Below are 19664 nucleotides of genomic sequence, written 5' to 3'. Positions count from 1 at the left end.
TTATTAGTTGGTGGAGACATTGCTGTTATCTTGTTGATCACATCTGTGGGGATCTGTCTACGTCCATCTTGCCATTTTATTCCCGAAAATTGAATCTCCTGTGCAGGTCCCTTGACTTTACTCCGTTTTATGGCAGAACTGGCTTTCAGCAGGATTTGGATTATTTTCCTCCCTTTCTCAAAGACTTCTTCCACTGTATCACCCCACACAATAATGTCATCAAAGTATTGCAGGTGTTCTGGAGCTTGCCCCTGTTCCAGTGCAGTCCGGATCAGTCCATGGCAAATGGTAGGGCTGTGTTTCCACCCCTGGGGCAGTCGGTTCCAAGTGAACTGGACACTCCTCCAAGTAAAAGCAAACTGTGGCCTGCACTCTGCTGCCAAAGGAATTGAGAAAAATGCATTGGCAATATCAATTGTGGCATACCACTTGGCTGCCTTTGACTCCAGCTCATACTGAAGTCTGCATGAAGTAGCATGTCTGATATGGCAGCACTCAATGGTGGTGTGACTTCATTCAGGCCACGATAGTCTACTGTTAGTCTCCACTCTCCGTTAGACTTTCGCAGTGGCCATATGGGGCTATTAAAGGGTGAGCAGGTCCTGCTGATCACTCCCTGACTCTCCAGTCTACGGATCAACTGATGGATGGGAATCAGGGAGTCTTGGTTGGTGCGATATTGCTGCCGGTGCACCTGAGAGACCAGGCAAGGTGGACGATGCTCAATTTCCTCTGTCTCCAAAGCAACAACACCAAAAACCCATCGGTACCCTTTTGGGTCTTTGAAGTACCCTCTCTTAAGGTAGTCTACGCTGAAGACGCATGGAGCCTCTGGACCAGTTAAAATGGTGTACTTTTGCTACTTCCACCCAGTCAGGCTGATTTCAGCCTCCAGCACAGTCAACTCTTGGGATCCTCCTGTCACTCCAGAAATATAGATGGGTTCCACCCCTTGACAACTTGATGGCATCAGGGTACACTGTGCACCGGTATCTACTAGAACCTTATACTTCTGTGGGACTGATGTGCCACGCCATCTGATCCACACACTCCAGTAAATCCAATGGTCCCCTACCTCCACCTGGCTGGAGGCAGGGCCCCTCTAATAGTGATCACAATACTGGTTGCTTACATCTTGTAGACAGGGATTAGTCGTCTTTATCACGGGAACTGGAGTAAAATCAGCTCTTCCGCTCCATCTGGGAACCTGCTCACCAGAGACTGAAGCTGCAGTTTTCACATGATGATCAGTCTTGGCCCTTGTTCCCCTCTTCAATTCACTCACCTGTTCCTCCAGAGCTGAGGTAGGTTTTCCATCCCACTTCCTCATGTTTTCTCCATGATCCCACAAGTAAAACCACAAGGTGGCCCATGGTATGTACCTCTTATATCTTCTCTCTTGAGCAGTAGGATGCCTTTTGTTAATAGCTGAGGTGTGTGTTGGTACATGTGGGGAGCTGGATAGATCGGATAGATCGTCTCTCAGTTGTTTGAACTCCTGGGACAGTTTTTCCATAGCTGGAACCGTCATGGTTTAAGCCCAGCCTGTTACTCAGAACCACACAGCTGCTCGCTTAGTCCCCCCCTTCCTCCCCAAGCTCCTGGAGGGATGGGGAGGAGAATCGAAAGAATGTAACTCCCACGGGTCGAGATAAGAACAGTCCAGTAACTAAGGTATAACACAAAACCACTACTGCTGCCACCAATAATAATAACGATAAAGGAAATAACAAGGGAAGAGAATACAACCGCTCACCACCAGCCAACCAATACCCAGCCCAACCCAAACACTTATCTAACCATTCTGGGTAACTGCCCCCAGTTTATATACTGGGCATGATGTGCTGTGGTATGGAATACCTCTTTGGTCAGTTTGGGTCAGGTGTCCTGTCTCTGCTTCCTTCCGAACTCCCCTCCTCCCTGGCAGAACATGAGACTCAGAAAGTCCTTGGTCAGAGTAAACATTACTTAGCAACAACTAAAAACATCGGTGTTATCAGTGCTGTTCCCAGGCTGAAAGTCAGCAAACACAGCACTGCACCAGCTACTAAGAAGGAGAAAAATGACTGCTACTGCTGAACCCAAGACAGAGGGCTACTGTGAAGGGTAAGTTTCTTCCTACAATGTCAGTTGAGTTTATTTATTTATAAAACAGAAACAGGATGCCCCTTCATACTCTTGTGTCTTTCAGTGACAGTGACATTTGCAAAAACATGTGCTGGAATTACTTCTCAGATCAGCTGCTTTATCAGTTAGTGCACCAATTCACAATGTTAATCACAAAATCAAAATCCTTTAGGTATTTTATACCTGGAATATTTTGCAAAAAATGCTTTAGGTGCTCCTGACATCAGAAATTTTACATTTATCTACACCAGCTTAAGAAAGACCAGTCTAATATTTGTTTTCCCATGAAAACATTTAAAAAAACTCTGGGGAATAATGATCCCCAGAAAACCAAAATCAGATTCAAAGAAGAGAATAATATTCATAGTAAGACCAGGAGTGACTGTCAATCTCTTTTCCAAATTTGATCAGAAATGTTTGATCTTGCAGAGAATTCAGTTAACCCTAACTATACAGAATAAGAAGAGAAGGCTATTTCATAGTGTACACTTGAGTACAGTTCTGTCTCATTAAAACTTCACCTTATGCTCTAGCACATTTTAGCTATCAGAAATGTCAGGAAAGAAATCTGTGCCTTGAACTGCGATATATGTGAAAGATCTTGGTAATTTCCATCAGGTTCCTCATAGACAAATGTCCATATCATGAAAGTGCTACCTATTAGAAAATCCAAGGAATTAAAAATGAATGGGAGCAGATTCCCTTAAAATTTCCCCTCTGAAGAATGTCTGTAGCAAAGAGCTCCTGTAAGGATATCTCCTGTAAGACCTGGGGGAGGGCAGCACTGTGTGCATAGTGAATGCTCCATGGCACACAGTACTTGAAAATAATACTTTATGAATCAGAGTTTCACACTCAGGCATCACTTTAGCAACCTAAATTTTTCTCCTTTTCAATTTACTTCTAAATATTTAGCATTATTATTTTTTTTTTTTAGCCCATGCATTATTTAAGTAAATAGTGTAAAGGAATTTATTACGGTCGTTAAACTGTTCAAATCTGTATTGCTAACATACTTCTTCTTCTACTGGTCTGATTCTGTAAATTCTAGTAATAAAAAATACTTCTTCACTCAAAGCTAAATCTCTTTCTTACTAAATTATCTAGATTGGTTGATATTTTTGAGGAGGAAAAGACCCCAACCTTTTAATAACTGCAAACCTGGAGCACTAATAATACACCTTTTCTATTTTAGACTATCAATCAGCTTCTAGGTGAAGTCTTTTAATTTGGCAACATGAGAAAGGTAGATTTATTATGATATCATGAGATCTGGTCACAATTCCTCTTAACCTGAGACTCCCTGGTCTGATTCTCAAGTTTTGACATGAAAGATAGCAAAAGAACTCAACAAACAAATCTATCATTACTAACAAAGGCAAATAAGAAAGATATTGAGACTAACAAGTGCCATAAAAGTTTGCATTGGAAATCAGGTACCACTGACTACCACTAAACAGGTAATTTTCAGCAGGCTAGCAGCTAGCTTACTTACCTAAGTGAATACAGATTATAAAACCAGAAAGCCTTGTTATATTATTGTTTTTGCTGGTTATGCAATCATGTTGAATATCCTTCTCCCCCAAAATAGTTAACGTTATTAGGGAAAGAACCATTTTTTTTTTATTACCAAAACCCAGCTACCAAAACTAATGCTTCAATAACGTTAAAAACTTTCCTTATATTCTGTACATATTGAAGTTTCTGTCATTGCAAGGGGAGTGACTTTATCAGCTGAGTGAGAGATGGCCCAACATTCTTTTGTGAATAAACTTTCTTATTATGGTAAAGCAAATTCCAGTTCGGTTCAGAAATCAGCCCATTAGCTGCAAAGTTGTGGAAGAGAAGAATTTGCAACAGGAACTGACAGCTGCCTTTTAAGATAGAAATTGGGGAACACTCCTGAGTGTAATTGGTAAGGAAACATCAGTTTGCAGTCTCAGTTCAGTGGCAGAGCAAGACTTGTAGAGTGTTTTTCTCATCTTTTGGTGACAGGAAACATAGCTTAGCCACTGTACACACTCACTAAAAAACTCACATTTAGTTTGCCATCAGTATTGCTGCTGTTTAACTTCTATTTTAACTTTAAGAATGATGCTGGGATGCCCTCCAGCCCATCTTCTATCCCAATGTAGTGGCACTCTGCAAAGCTAAAAGCATGGCCTCTGCCTTCCAATCCAAATTATTCTATGATTCTACGATTCTCTAGTTAAGTCTGCTGGTCAGGAGGTGACTGCTAAAGTACCAAGATATTCCCCTGACTCATATTTTTTCCTGCAGGCAAGTGAGTTATTTCCAAAAGATTTCCAGATCTTAGCATACTGAAAAATATCTGGCTTTGCAGGTCATGATGTGACCTGCAAATGAGGTGTGGTAACTACCTAATTTATGGTTCCTTGTTCAGCTAAAGCAGCCAAGCAGCTACTCCATGGCATGTCATGGAGATGTCTCATGTTTGTCCACGTTAAAACTGGTTGGCCTACAACAGACTCCTGTCCTGGGTTCAGCAGTAGCAGTTATTTTTCTCCTTCTTAGTAGCTGGTGCAGTGCTGTGTTTTTGACTTTCAGCCTGGGAACAACGTTGATAACACCAACATTTTCAGTTGTTGCTCAGTAATGTTTACTCTGACCAAGGACTTTCTGAGTCTCATGCTCTGCCAGGGAGGAGGGGAAGCCAGGAGGAAGCAGAGACAGGACATCTGACCCAAACTAGCCAAAGAGGTATTTCATACAACAGCACATCATGCCCAGTATATAAACTGGGGGCAGTTACCCGGAAGGGTTAGATCACTGCTCGGTCGGGCTGGGTATTGGTTGGTTGGTGGTGAGCGGTTGTATTCTCTTCCCTTGTTATTTCCCTTATCATTATCATTATTGATAGCAGCAGCAGTGGTTTGTGTTATACCTTAGTTACTGGACTGTTCTTATCTCAACCTGTGGGAGTTACATTCTTTCAATTCTCCTCCCTGTCCCTCCGGGAGCTTGGGGAGGAAGGGGTGGTGGGGAGTGAGCGAGCAGGCTACATGGCTAACTGGGCTTAAACCATGACAACTCCTCATATCCCACCCCACAAACTCATGCTCAGGAAAAGTGTTAGGAGGTGAGGAATACAAGTGTGAATCCCCTTGTGTTATGGACAGTCCTGGCTCACAGGCATTAATGTGAATGAAAACTAGTAGCCTACCACTTCAGATTTGTATGTTTGACTGGCTGATTCATTTGCGAGATGAGTCTATGAGCTTTTGAATCATACTTTTAAGGCACTTGATTCTCTCAAAATATAGAGGGACCACAGCCCATAGCTCTGGATTTTGTATGATACTTATAGGGACAGGTTCTTTAAAACAGACATTGTGCTGTCTAATGTAGATTGATATCAAAGATTTTTGTCTGGCCCTTGGGGAATCAAAAGCTTAGGCAACTTTGAATTCAGTTGTCAATCATAGTCAGTAGGAAGCACATTTATGTCTGGAACAAATACCACTGTGGCACTTTGGTGCTAAACTTGCACATGAGTTCTGCTTCTACCATTACCAAAGCAAAAGGTAGTACCCTATCTGTTACAGACTTTTCCCAAAAAAGCTCAGAAGTTGGAGGAGTACTTTTTCCCTTCTCACAGCTGCATCTGTTTCAGTGTAAAATTCTCAAGTGAGACATGCACTTGTGGGAGATGCATTCTGCAGGATGACATCTCTTTTTCAGTTTACCATTATGTGAATATACACAGCAAATACATTCCCTTTCTGTAGCATATCATTTCTACAGTTTGACTTCTTGCCCATTTCATCATATGCCTGCTATGAACAGATGGGAAAAATGTGTGCTTTCCAGATACGGGTGTGGTGATGCCTTTGACCTATGATTTCCAGGGACCATAGTTTGAGAAACCCTGGAATTTTTGTATGCAGTTCCTGTGGTGTCCCTAGAAAGAGCTTCTCTTTAAGTTTTGATGGTGCAATTTCCAAATACTCTTTCAGTGACAGACATTTGGCATTGGATCTATTTTTAGATAAAGAATACGGGCCCAGAGTGTTTGTACTGGAGTTTGTTCCATGTCCACCCAAAGAAATTTAACCCATTTTTTTCCCACTAAAATTTAGTGATGCGAAACAGAGTCTCTGTATCTCATCACAAGTATAAATTGTAGATTATCTAGTCTCTCTTTCTTGGTAAAAGGTAATACAAAAATGCAGTATTCTTGTGACAATCATAGCATATATTTTTAAAAACATGGTGCTAAGATGCATTAGTGCAAAATCATTATTAGAGCAGAAACATGTATTTTTAAAGAGCCAGTATAACAGTAATTACTGACGTAATTCACTACTGTAATAAAATAATCTATTTATCATGATAAATTTTCTCAGAATTAAAAATAAAATGTTATTTTAACTACAGTCTGTCTGAGGGAGTAGAATCAAGCATTCCGCTTTATATAAGACATTGGAACAGACAAATCAGGAAATTTTATATTAGATAATGAAGGGCTTTTTGAAAGCCAGCCACATTTGGAAGAAAGAAAAGAAAATGTAATTCCCAGCAAAGTTTAGACTACAGCTTCCTCTTTAGGGAAAAAAAAAAAAAAGATATCTATGCCAGAAAGAAATGTTGGGGTTTTTTATTCTTTCTTTTCGGCTCAGAAAAACCAAATGGAGGTCCCAGATTCTAAGTATGAAGTTGTAAAAAGCCCCTTAGACTGACCTCCAGGATTTTGGAAGAAAGCCCAGTGTGTAATGAGGGAGTATGAGAAAGACAGAAGAAGCAAATTATTTTTTCTTTTTTGGTTCATTTACAGTGCCTTTAGAGACTTTATGTGGGTACACTGGGTAAACAACACAATGGAATTATACCGTTAGTCTCTCTCTTGCCTCATGTTTAAATTTTGCAACAAATATGTGATTGGTGGCTTCTTTATACTGAAAAGTGCCTGATCGCCTCATCCCCCTGGTAAAAGAGAACATTACTTAAAGGGAAGTAAGTTAGAAAACAGAACAACAGCACACAAAAATTTGGCAGGAAAATCACTGTGAGAGATTGAGGCATCCTCTCTAATATAAGCAAGCAATCCTGAGAACTGGAAGCAAAGGGTTTCAGATAGCTTGGGAATTTGGCTGCCTTTGTGGCAGATACAGTAAACAGCTTCAGAAATGGTTGTGTATTTCTGCTAATCACTTAGGCCATAAGGTAACAGCTAAATTGACATTTTGTGTGCAAGAAGTGAAACTGCTTACTCGTTCCCTATGTTCTGTTATTTTTGCAGAACAGTGACTGTCAGCAGTGCACCGTGAGTGTAATACGTTACATGACATTGGCAAAAAGACAACCCTGAGACTTATGTGCCCCCAAATGCAAGTCCTGTCTGAAATTCTTTCATGTGTTAAAATGATAAATGTTACTATATTTTCTGTTTATCATCTAGTAAGAATGCAAAGAGTACAAAAATAACCCCCTGATAGTTGAACATTATTTGGACCTTCTTTTTTTTTCAGAAATAGGCCTAATGCTTGCTCTTTAGCTTGCTTTCTTATCACACTTCAATATGTAGTTCCATTATTGTTGTTAGTGGTAATTTCATGACTTGATGTTAGAATTGGTATTGTTATTAGAACTGATTTAAAACGTTTCTCTCTCCTCTTCATCCACAGGTGTACATTTCTGTTTGCACCCAGAGATTGTTGCACTCCAACTTTGCTGAAAAAATTATTAGTGAGACCATAATGTAATTTTAATTGAAGATATAACCCTTGTTAAAAATAGGTCTCTTTTGGGGGATATAGAAGTACTGTTATAACTAAAGATGTAAAGAACCATTAATCTTGAGGTCAGATGCAAATTTGCTCTTCTTCAGGTAATGTAAAAACTTACCTAGATATGGTATAATATTGTTCCAGACCTTGGTTGTAGACATTAGGAAAAAGACTTCTGTCTTCCCATGACCCCTTCTTTTTTCTTTATTAAGAAATGCAACAGGACTAAAATCATCTATTCATGGCTTAAAGGTAATATCACTCATAATCTGTAATGTTTTCTTCTGATATTATGCTTTTTCTAAAGCTACAATTTATTTTAATACACCGAATCTATCATATGTATCACTTTGCTCCAGAAAAAGAAGCAAAATGATGAAAATGACCTGCCCAACCTGTATTTAACATTTCTGCCTGCACATAAATAGATGTTTACAGTTATTACCTTGATTAATTTTACAGGCAAATGTGTGATATTAACGCTGAAGAGAGGCCGCATATAATTTTCAGCGACCCTTTCTACCTGTCTCAGTGGTGAACATCTGTAGGCTCTTTAGAAGAAATACATCTAAAATATGAGCAGGTCTTTGTAGAAATCCTGACAGTCCACTCTCCCTAGTGAAGTTATGAAGATTTTGCCGAAGGGTTGTGGAAAGTTTCTTGAAATCTTGCTGAATGCTTCCATCAATGACACAGAATCTGTCAAATCACATAAGGAGTAAATATGGCAAGTATATTCAATTCAAGCATTTTGGAAAGTAGTGAAAGAAAATACCTAGAGACATGAGAAATAAGCTATATGGTGGTAAAGGAGAGTAGAGGTGAATGCTTCCATAGGAACCAAGAAAAAGGGAATTTGTCTATGTTCAGAATCACTTGAATGATATTTAGATAGGGGTCAGCAACTATCTTGGTACAATTCTTCCTTTTCCTTGTGCTCTTGAAAGCTCTTTAGATGTTTGGAAAGTAAAAAAAGAGTTTAGAAGGTGAACAGGACTCAATACTATGGTAACTGAAAAGTTAATGCTGCCTAATTTACATGAGGTCTTCTATGATATTGAGCAACTTTGAATGCTAATAAACACATGTATGAGGAGCAGATGAGTACTACTGGGCTACATGTGTCTTCTTTGGATTGTAGAATCTGTGTGATATGAAACTTAACACTTGTTCTTCCTGTAGAAAGTTAAGAAGTCAAGTAAATCTCACCAAATCAGAATGGGCCAGAGGAAAGAGTACAATTTTTACATCACTAGATGTACCAACTAAAAGCTTTTTTTTTCCTACAAGGGAATACTCTGACCTATGTTCAGGCAGAAAAATGTAATTTCTTTAGAGAACAGAACCAAAATGCTTCCAAAGCCCAGATATTACAGGAGAAGGAAGTATGTGATATGACTCACACTGAAAAAGATCTGGAGTTGAAAGCAGGCAAATAGCTAGGTAGGAGTTAGCAATGCATTGCAGTGGCAATAAAAAGCAATGTGATCTTGTATAGTAAACCAGTGGAACAATCATTCTGCACAGCAGCATTGTCATTGTACCTCTGCAGCAGGATTGCACCTGGACTATTGCCTTCAGTTTTGCCACCTACAGCGCTGTACCAACAAAGGTTACAGTGTTAGAATGTTAGAAAGAAGTTAAAGATGAGGAACAATTAAAATGTCCCTACTGTTTTACATAGAAAAACAGCAAATATGGAAACAAATATATATGAAAACAACAAATATAATTATGAAACAGGGTGAGAAAATGATCAAAACTTAGAATGACATTATGGTTAAATAAATATAGGCTGCATATAAAAACAGTGCATTTTTTAATGGAGATATTTTCCCTATGGGAATGTCGTCATTTTCAGAGCAAGGTAGGGGAAAACACTGGAGAGAGGATGTCAGAGAGCAATCATATGCTAGTAGCTGCTAGAATGCATTTAGCATGTCTTTCTAATTAGCATTGTTATTATTCTAAGAATCATATTAAGTTAAAAATAAGAGTGAGTGGAATAGCAAATTGCAGAAAAGAGGGAAAGGTGTAGTATTAGCTCTTCACCAGTTCTTAAGTGATTGCAAGGGTTTTTATAACTAAGAATAAAAGGAAAACTACGGAATACAAGTTGTGAGGTAAAAGTAAGTAGGAAGTAGGCCTGAATGCCCAGAGTTCTGCCATGAAATCACAGGAACTTTATCAGGTGACACTGAATGGGTCATCTCTCTAACAGAATGCATTTTCCGGAAGTCTGGACTTACTTTCCCTGAAGCTTGAATATCTGTAGACCCTAGAGACAAGGCTTCTAGTAATGTTGCTTTCTTAAAGCCACACATCAAAGAAAAATTTTGCCTTAACATTAAGAATTAGTGAGAAAAAATACATGAGACAGCCAGACTGTCCAGCTTGGAGTCGCCCCAAGCAAAGTGGTGGCATGAACATAGCTTGGCAGAAACCAGCCGAGGGCCTGGATTAATCAGGGGAGTTTGTTACCTTTTTCGCTTCCATATAAACCAACAGCTGCTAGCTTTGCTTAAATGGGTTTCAAACTGATTCTTGATAAACTCAGATATAGTCTCAAGGCCCTTATTCTTTCAGCATCATGGAGATTATTATTGTTCTTGCAAACCATACTATGATCTTGAAAATGACACACTACACAGTGTGTTGGAAAGTCAGTCATGTAAAAAGTCAAGAAATAAGCTAGTAAAGAAAATTCACGATATTCTTACTGGCTTTGCCAATTGGTTTAAATGAGAATGATAAAGTTGCATTTCCTTCACTGGCACTGTAGTTCTTTCTTTGGTTTTCTATAAGCCTGTTGTGGAAGACAGAATTTAGATGTCATGGATCATTGCCAGCAGAAAAAAGAAATTTTTCTTGGGTAGGGGCAGTGAATGTCAAAAGCTTGTTTGAGCCTTGGATTCATTTCGCAGACACGCAACTCAATTCAAGGAGATTTGGTAGGACGAGATAAACAAGCGTTGACAAAACATAGAAAAGAAGCAGACTTTCACATACTTATGGAAGGTAGGTAAGCTGCTCTGAAAGGGAGCACTTTAGAGGCTGATCTCATGCCAGGCTTAAAGCTGCAGATTGCTATGTAGCTTGTCTGTGTTTCATTCCTTTCCTTGGGTTAGACATGGTTTCTCACCCTTCCCAAATGAAAGGTAGAAGGGCAGAAAAAGGAGGGAATGATGTCTTTTTCTCCAGTTTTGATGGCATCAGAAAGAGATGATCCAAGGGCAGCACCATTACTGATTTGTGTGAAATCCATATCTATACCCAAATCAAGACAGTCCGAAAACACATATAAAGTCCTTGGTTTTAATGCTGCGCATTAAGTGGGAAATTCAGCTTTCAAATATATTTTAGAGTAAAGTTCTCTTTTATTTTTCTGCCAAGACATGCATAAAAAGTTCTGTGCTTCTAGGCTAAAAAAGAGTGCTGTACTAAAAAAGACTGAATGATGCAGCTCTCTGAGCTAATTTGCACCCTGATTTTGGTAAATAGATTTTAATGGGATAATTTACATTATTAAAACTAATCACACCATTAAAGTATTTGAAATAGGGTCCTATGCATTACTGAATCATCTTTTCTTGAACAGAAAACAAGATTAGAGCTTTGCAAAGAGTTACCAGTTCTGATTGGGTGTATTTGATCCAATCAAGAACTTTCTAATTTTGAATTTGCTTGAGGTTAGGTTATCTTCTTGGATATGTCACCTTTCACAGATTTTTCTGCATATTTAATACCTATGGAGGATGCACACAGGTACTAGTGCAGACTACTAGTTAACTTTAATTTTGAAATAACTTTTCCCATGCAGATTAAGACAGGTTTTGGCCACTGTGACTGCAGAATAATTCAATTCACCTCAGTAGTACTAGTCTTGCAAGCTCATACTAATGTGAGTGACAGTGGAATTTGTTTTCCCAAGTGGGATAACAGCAGGGGAAGTTTGCTTCATCTGTATCAGTCTTCTGGTTTGGTCTAGGCCAATATGACACCAGTAATGCATAGGTTGAATGAAGGGCATCCTGTCAGGGAATAGAAAAAAGGATTAAAGTAACTTTTAATAAATATATCCTGTGCAGAGTTTTTCACTGTATAGATTTCTGTATTCTTAGTTAAGATCAAATATTTAAAAAACTAAGGGCAATATCTACCAGTAGACTAATATAAATAACTCTACTTTACTTACATTGTGAAGCACCCATGCCAAGTAAACATGGAAACTGAGGGACTGAATGATGAGATAGTTTCTTATATATGTTCAAAGTCTTTTGTGTACACAGATGTCCATTTGCATGTGCCTCTTGCTTTAGAAATTATGTTAAGTGTGTCTGTGAGAATCTATACCCAACTCAACTTCTTCAAAATGAAAATCTTCATGTGTTGCTTCTGTATTTCCCAAAGGATCAACTATTAGTGTTTCTTTAATTCTCTTCACAGTAGCAACGTAATTCAATCCAAGCACCAATCCTTACTAGTGGTGCTGACTACATGTAATTGTGTATTAAAACTGTTTTAACCTCTGCTTAGGAAATAATAATATCCTGACCCCAATTTCTAAGTTTTTCCATATGGTTTTCGCACAAGCAAAATAGAGAGAGGAGGACAAATACTACAAGCCTTAATCTTCTCTCTGTGAACAGGCCCCAGGGACTTTATGATGTCTGATGAAAACAGTACAAAAATGCTGATTATACTATCTGTATGCGCAATAAACAACTCCATGCTGACACAGGCTAGAGAAGGAAGGTGAAACAACTTCAGTCATCATGTTAATAAAACCCCTAAATTAAAAGTCTGTAAGTTCTCATTTAAAGCTTTCTTAAGAAAATGAGTAGAAATGTAACAGAGTGAACAAATATCATGATTCTTTTAGCAGTAGGCTGGACCAAAGGTAATTCAACATTACATGCGGTCCACAGCTGCTGCTCAGTGAATCCTCGGATACCCAGTAACTACCCTGTGTTTGGATCCCAGAGCCATCCATGCCCTTCAGAGAGTTTTGAAGCAGACATTTGTGGCATAAGGATAAAAAATAACCAGGATGAAATCCAAAAACCAAAATGTCATCAGGAAAAAGAATAAACACTACCACATTCACAGGCCAAGATTCTTCACATTATTTTCCTTATTCATTGGCCAGCAATGACAACTTCAAAAGAATATATTTCCATTTGCTTTGACTACAAACACATTTAATTTATAGTTACTGAAGGTGGTTATTTCAAAATCAATTTATTAGCAACATCAGCACAAATACTTATTATTTTTAAATGTGAAGCAATATCTTTGTCACTAATTTTAGAACTCATTTTAATTTGAACTTGACATTAATATAAACATGACAATGCCACTTTGCCAATATGTAATGTCATAATGTACTTTTATTTTCTCATGGGAACTGTCAAAATGTCATTCATAATGACAATACTAATATAAACCTATGAATAACTATAAGGATTTATAATAATATTAACATACATAACATAATCTGTATTGAATCTGTCAACAGTAATAACTTAGATCTTCTTTTCCCTATAGTATACATTCTCTTGTGTCTATAAATGTCATTAATATACATTTATGATTACTGTTAAGCTTATGCGTAGCCTATTTTATTATGCAAATAAGGGTTATAACATACACACAAAGATAGTGACTCTCCATACATCACTTTTATCTTTAATAAGTCCTATGAAAAGTAAGTAGGTTAAAAAATCAGCCCCATTAATTAAAATTGTTTAGCATTCTTGAACTAAAAATGTGCACAGTAGAGGATGCCTATGGAGGTATTAATTATCTGGCTCTATTTATCTATATAAAATCTCTCACAAAAAGCTATGCCAAAAAAAGCATTTTTTCTGAACTGATGAAAAAAAAATAAAAAAAAAGATTTAGAGCTTGGAATGAAAGTTTTATCTCTACATACATCCAGGTACAATTGGGAACAATAAGACAGTCACAAAGGTGGTTCTACATGATGCATAGTTGTTGCAGGGCATATGGTACATTTCACTCTTAACTGAGACTTCCGTCCTTTTAGTGCTTTATGTTAGAATCTTAACAAGATTTGTTAGTCCATCTTGTTTTCTTTAAAGTACAGTTGCTGAAAAAAGCCAAAGAGGAAAACTAGTGTCACAGCCATCTGTGAAAAGCTCCAGTGCAATAAATGTGTTGAGCTGTGATGAGATCTACACCTGTAATGATGAAGGTCTCTGGGGAAATTTTCATACGCTGTTGATCTTCTACTGAACTGGACCATCAAACACATCTCTAACACTACATGGAAATAAAGCCTTTTTTTTCCTACTTCCATTTGCTGTGTTTAGGAACAAAACCTCATCTGAACAAACTAGTAAATAAACTGTCTCAAGATGAGGATGTCAGTGATATCTTTTAGCCCCAAAGAGTTTCTAAATTATCCTTCTCTTCTTGTGAGAGTACAGTTAGATTAAATAGTCCCTATTGTGGAGGTTCAGATAAAAACTATCTTGAAGTGAAGGCTTTGATTCAAAAAGCTACTTCAGAATAACTATAGGCAACTCATACATCTGCACTGAAACTTCAACTTGTGTGCTTTCCTGAATGGTGATGTAAGCTAGTAGCTAAAATCCGTGCAGGTCAGTAATACAGTTACACTTAATGCAGAATTCCTGAGGCTCAATACCACACTCCTTTCTCTAGCTTGTGTCATCGCTCATTAGCAGATATATCTTGTCATGTATGATTAAAAACATTTTAATTAAAAGTACTGGGTCAAAAGGTTAACTATATTATTTATGCTATTTGATTATGAGTGCCTTCAGAGAAAAGTTAAGCTGGATTCCTGTTTACACCAGAAGACATGTTCCCTTTTAGCTCAGAAAGATGAGTTTTATTAAAGGGAAAGAGGAAAGACAGGCTGAGAGAACACTGCTTTTTCTCAGAAACTTCTTCAAGCAAGTAAGCTTGTTTTGGGATGGGCAGGGGGAACCCCACTCTGGTCTGACAGCTATTGTTGCATATAGGGTATCAGGACAAGTCATGGAAAATGCTGATTCTGGAAGGGGCTTCCCAGCTCTGCACTGCTGCACTTCAGGCCTCTGGGCAACACAACCTGTATCTCCCCTTTGGTGGCAGCTGTCACAGCCAAGTTCAACAGCCAAGGGACACAGCCAGATTCTGGTGGGAGTAAAGTTGGGAGTGGGACCATTTCCCACTCCTCCCGATCTGTCTGCTGTTTAAATGGCAGTTTATGTGTGGCTTTCCTGCCAGGGTGAAATATGGACAACTGTGATTCAGTTGTAGAAAATGCTGTATACATATAGTACTATGGATGCTGCTGTCACAGATGTGAATACTGCAGTACCAGGTACTGTTTCAGCAGTTATACAAAAAAGCCCAAACCTGCTAGAAGTAAAAGTAATCAACATGTTCAAAAGTCTTCCCAAGAAATGACACTCACTAGTGACTTTGGGTTTGGTCTTTTGGGGCCCACATAGCCTACTAATGGGACCATCAGTGTTTCACTTGTCTTAGGATACAGTCTACCACATACCTTTAGATAAAGTTGTGCTAGATTCCATCTCATCTTTTATATGTCAGTTCCTTGTTCTGTTGGTTCTGTGCACAGATCTCTGGAGTGCAGAATCAACATGAAATTGGCTAGAGAGATGATTTCAGTTATTATTTCAGCTGGGTTGAGTTGCGTATTTGCTGTCACTCAAGATCTTGAAATCTGAATCCATCAGGTGAACCCTGGAAGCAATGGAATCCCATGTAGAGAGTGGTTTTTTGTCCTGGTTTTTATTTTATTTTAAAAGTGTATGAGTGAAACAGTAAAAGGAAGAGCAGATAGTGAAGGAAAGCACAGTGAGGTGGCAAAGTTGGATGGAAATAAGTTTTTTAAGCCTATAGGTGTAAGGGAGAGGTATTTCACCTATCTTTTTCTGAACTACAGTTTTTGTCATTAGTATATTGGCTGTACTCAGTAGGGTCCTGTGCTGTCTTCAGGAATCTGTATGCTGGATCTGTTACTAAAGTGGGAGTTGGGGTTAACAGCTAAAGAAAACAATCTTTGCTTATCTTCTAGGAAAGATAACTCAAGCAAATCTGTCTGAAAATTTATTGACCTAAGCTGTTTGTTTTCAAATACTCAAAGAGAAAAATCCAAGATTCCCCTCCTACAAACTTTGTTAACGCAATTTTCAAGAGTCTTGCTTTAAATCCTCAAAAAAAGACTGAAAATCTTGACATAAGCCCTTAATACATGTTCTCTCATGTAGAACAAGGATAGTGAAAAAAAGCGTTAGGCACAAAGTAGAATGCAGAATAGTAGATTAAACTCTTCATTTGTAGGGTTTCATAGGTATGCAAGTCTTGTTTTTGCAGTATTCATTGTGTGGTTGAATTTCTGTAGTTTATTTTTGTTTAATATGCAAATTCTCCTATTATATAGTAAGAGTCATGAATCCCATTAAGAAAATTAAATTTATTTTATAAATCTTATTGATAGATTTCTTCATAGCATAATGAAAATCTGCTATATCACTATTATATAGAAATATGGTACAAATCTTTGATTAGGTGTTTTTAAGCTCTCTTTACTATTTTTCACTTGTTCAAAGTGCCATTTTTACATCACCTGTTATACCACTGTAAATTTTATGTATGTAGGCATTTTCAGAACATTTGGAAGTAACTAATCAATGCTTGATTATTCTTGCTTTTTAATGACGGATGAAATCTCAGAACTTTCCCATTTTCCTTATAGACTACTCTAAAGCTTGCTGATAAGCAGTTTAATTGATTTTAATGGTCTGTAACTCTAAGACTTTATCAGAGGGGCTTAAAGTCATGCACAAGCTGTAAATTGCAGCTTAAGTAAGAAGTCACTGACTGTTGCAAAGGGATGACATTATCAAATTGAGATCAACATATGAGCTGATGAAACCAATTTAAGATATTTGGAAATATTTCCTTCTATCTTTGGATACAGTTTCGTGAGTTTTTCCTAAGTTAAATTTTTGCTTTGGGTCTTCTTTATTTTACAGCCATTTATATAGAGCAGGACAAAGTTGGTGGAGAGCAATCATTCTCTTCTCAGGAAAACCGCCTGATTCTGTTAATATATCAGCTGCAAAATATTCATGTTAACCTTGTCCCCTGCTGGCTTCAGCATCGTCATTAACCAAAGTGTGACTCACTTCCCTGAGGATAAATTGTTCCATTTAAGAGGCCAACTCAAGAACATGACCTGCACAAGCATGGAAGAGGGCTGTGCAGTTTTGCCTTTGCCTCTTAAGAAGAGGTATTGGAGCAGGTGATGCAAGTAAGGGAAGCATAATAACAAGGGTTACAACTCCATTAGGCTATACAGCCCAGTTAATTGTTCTTACTCCCATGTACCCCATGGAATACCCATGTGAATAAGTGATATACAGAGGTGCTGAAAAGATATGAGAAAACTGCAGTCATCTGAGCTGTCTACCTACTTGGTACAGGAAAGAGAGACTGTGGGTGTGCATATAAATTAAAAAATTAGCTAGTCTTCTGCACTATTTTTGCTATTGTTGATCTCCATGCAATGTCTTTTCATGGCCTGTCTCTTTTGAGGAAGAACCTCATGATTTGATGAAATTTAGAACTGTCCTGGCCATGCTGGATTCAGAGCAGTTTCAGTCTCAGCAGTTTATCAGCTCACACTGAAAACAATAAACATAAGACCTAGAATTTTTTTTTTTAAGTGAAACTAATGTGCAGAAACAGGTACATTCATCAGCTAGGCCTTAGCAAACCATTGTATACTCTGGGCAGCAGAAAAAGTAATAGCCTCCAATAGTTAAGTCTATATAATGCCACAAACTGTGCAACTGATATAATTTAAGGCCAATTTCAATAAAAGTGCCACCCTTTCCAGGGTTTATGTGAACTTAGGGACATAGGCTTTAGTGAATCTTGACTTACATAGTTCCTTTAAATTCTAGACTTAAACTAAAAGAGCAACATATTAATAAATACTACTCTACTGCAACTCAAAAATTGGACCAAAATGATGTTAGAGCTTTTATTTGAATAAAGAAAAAGGGGAGGTTTAAGGGAATAAACACTCAGGGTGATATTACAGCATAATTGTCAGCAACCTGAATTGCAATCAACTGCAGGCAAAGGCAGAGCTTGTCTTAATGGCTTTAATGAGTTTGGAGGCTTCCCTTCTGGAGGCAGTTCAGCTTCTCAAAAAAAAAACTTTTTCTTTGGTCCTTCTGGTTGTCCTTATTCAAATCTACATACTCCAAGCCACTGTAATATTCAAAGAATGAAAATCGTCAATTTGATGTGTTGAGGAAGTGTCATTATCCTCAGCTTTCATATGGAAAATTGAATTCAAGACAGAAGTAAAAGGAATTGACCAGTTTCACCTAGAAAATCTGTGGCACAGTAGGGAATACAATGCAAGGCTTTTAAACGTAAGGTTAATTTCCTAACATCTGATCCATATAACCTCCATAATTAGTCTCCTTCCCCACGTCCCAGCTGAGTGTGCCTGAATATAATTCTAAGGTAGTGTGTTGATCCTTGATTTTCCTGATTTTCCATTGGCTTCCTACCATTACTTAATTTTAATTCTCTTTTTCTTTTATATAAGGTTTTCCTTTTTCTTGGGAGACAGCACTTAGAATGTAAAGAAATAGATCAGCTTATTGTTGGGATAGTCAGTTGTAGTGCTCCCAAAATTGTCAATTGAGATGTGACGTAAATTTGAGATGTGACAAAACCTAATAGGTAAGAAGACACAATAGAAATGAATTTCACCTTTGCTTTTCAAATATGTAATAGTTAAATCTTAATCTTCAATTAGGAAAAAAAGAGAAGTGAAATGAAGAGAAGAGCAGAGAAAATAGAGAAAAGAAGAGAAAAAAGAAAAGAGAAGGAAGAGAAGAGAGAGAAAGAAGAGAAGAGAAATGTGTTCATCCATCCTATTCTTCAGATGTACTGAATGAGAAGATCTTGTCATGCATTAATGTTGAAAGGCATTTGATTGCCAGTTCTATCATCATTAGCTGATCACATTCTTTCTTTCATTGCTTAAGAGACTAGTCTGGGATGACCTCATTTAGATGGAAGAAAAAAATATTCTTTCTCAGGTAGGATGAGGACAAATCTAGACATCTTCAGCAGCTCAATACACAAGCCCCAGTTACGTCAAAGCAAAGTCTTAGTGAGATTGGTAGGGATAGAATTGCAGAAGAAATTTATCTAAGTGTCTTAAAAGGTTAATGTTCTTGCTGACTAAGACCTACAAAATGATTTTTTTTTACAAGCAGGTTTGCAGAGTAGCTTCCTTTGAACCCATATGACCACAAAGTCATGCAAGAAGTACGTTACCCTGTTTTCTGTTGATCACCCTTCTGACTTTAAATATTAAAAATTCTAGCAATTATAAGATATCCAAATGTGAAGAAATTTCTGCAGCTAACTGAGGCTGACTTCCAAAGCTGTAGCTTTTTGATCTCCTAAAGATCTGAGAGCATTTTGTAGTTTACACTTACACAGAGGTGTTTCAAAAGAGGTGTGATCATCTCATGCTCATAAAAAAGCATAATGAGTTATTTTTATTTTTTAAAATATACAAAACATTTATTTGTGTGTTTTTTTTTCCCAGAAAACCCCAAAGGTTTAAGAGACAAAAGATTCAAAGAACATTAACTTTGAAAGAACACAAACACACATGCAAATTTTATATTCATGTCTTTTTTATATAAAAAGTGTAAGCATTCCACTAAACTGAAGAAATCTAGCTTAATG

Source organism: Pezoporus flaviventris, unplaced genomic scaffold (genome assembly GCF_033815535.1).
Source record: "Pezoporus flaviventris isolate CSIRO_AGI_PZ_B2104156 unplaced genomic scaffold, CSIRO_AGI_Pfla_v1 ptg000007l, whole genome shotgun sequence".
Lineage (NCBI taxonomy): Eukaryota > Metazoa > Chordata > Aves > Psittaciformes > Psittacidae > Pezoporus > Pezoporus flaviventris.
The sequence above is the reverse complement of the archived record's forward strand: the minus strand, read 5'-3'. Positions refer to the sequence as shown.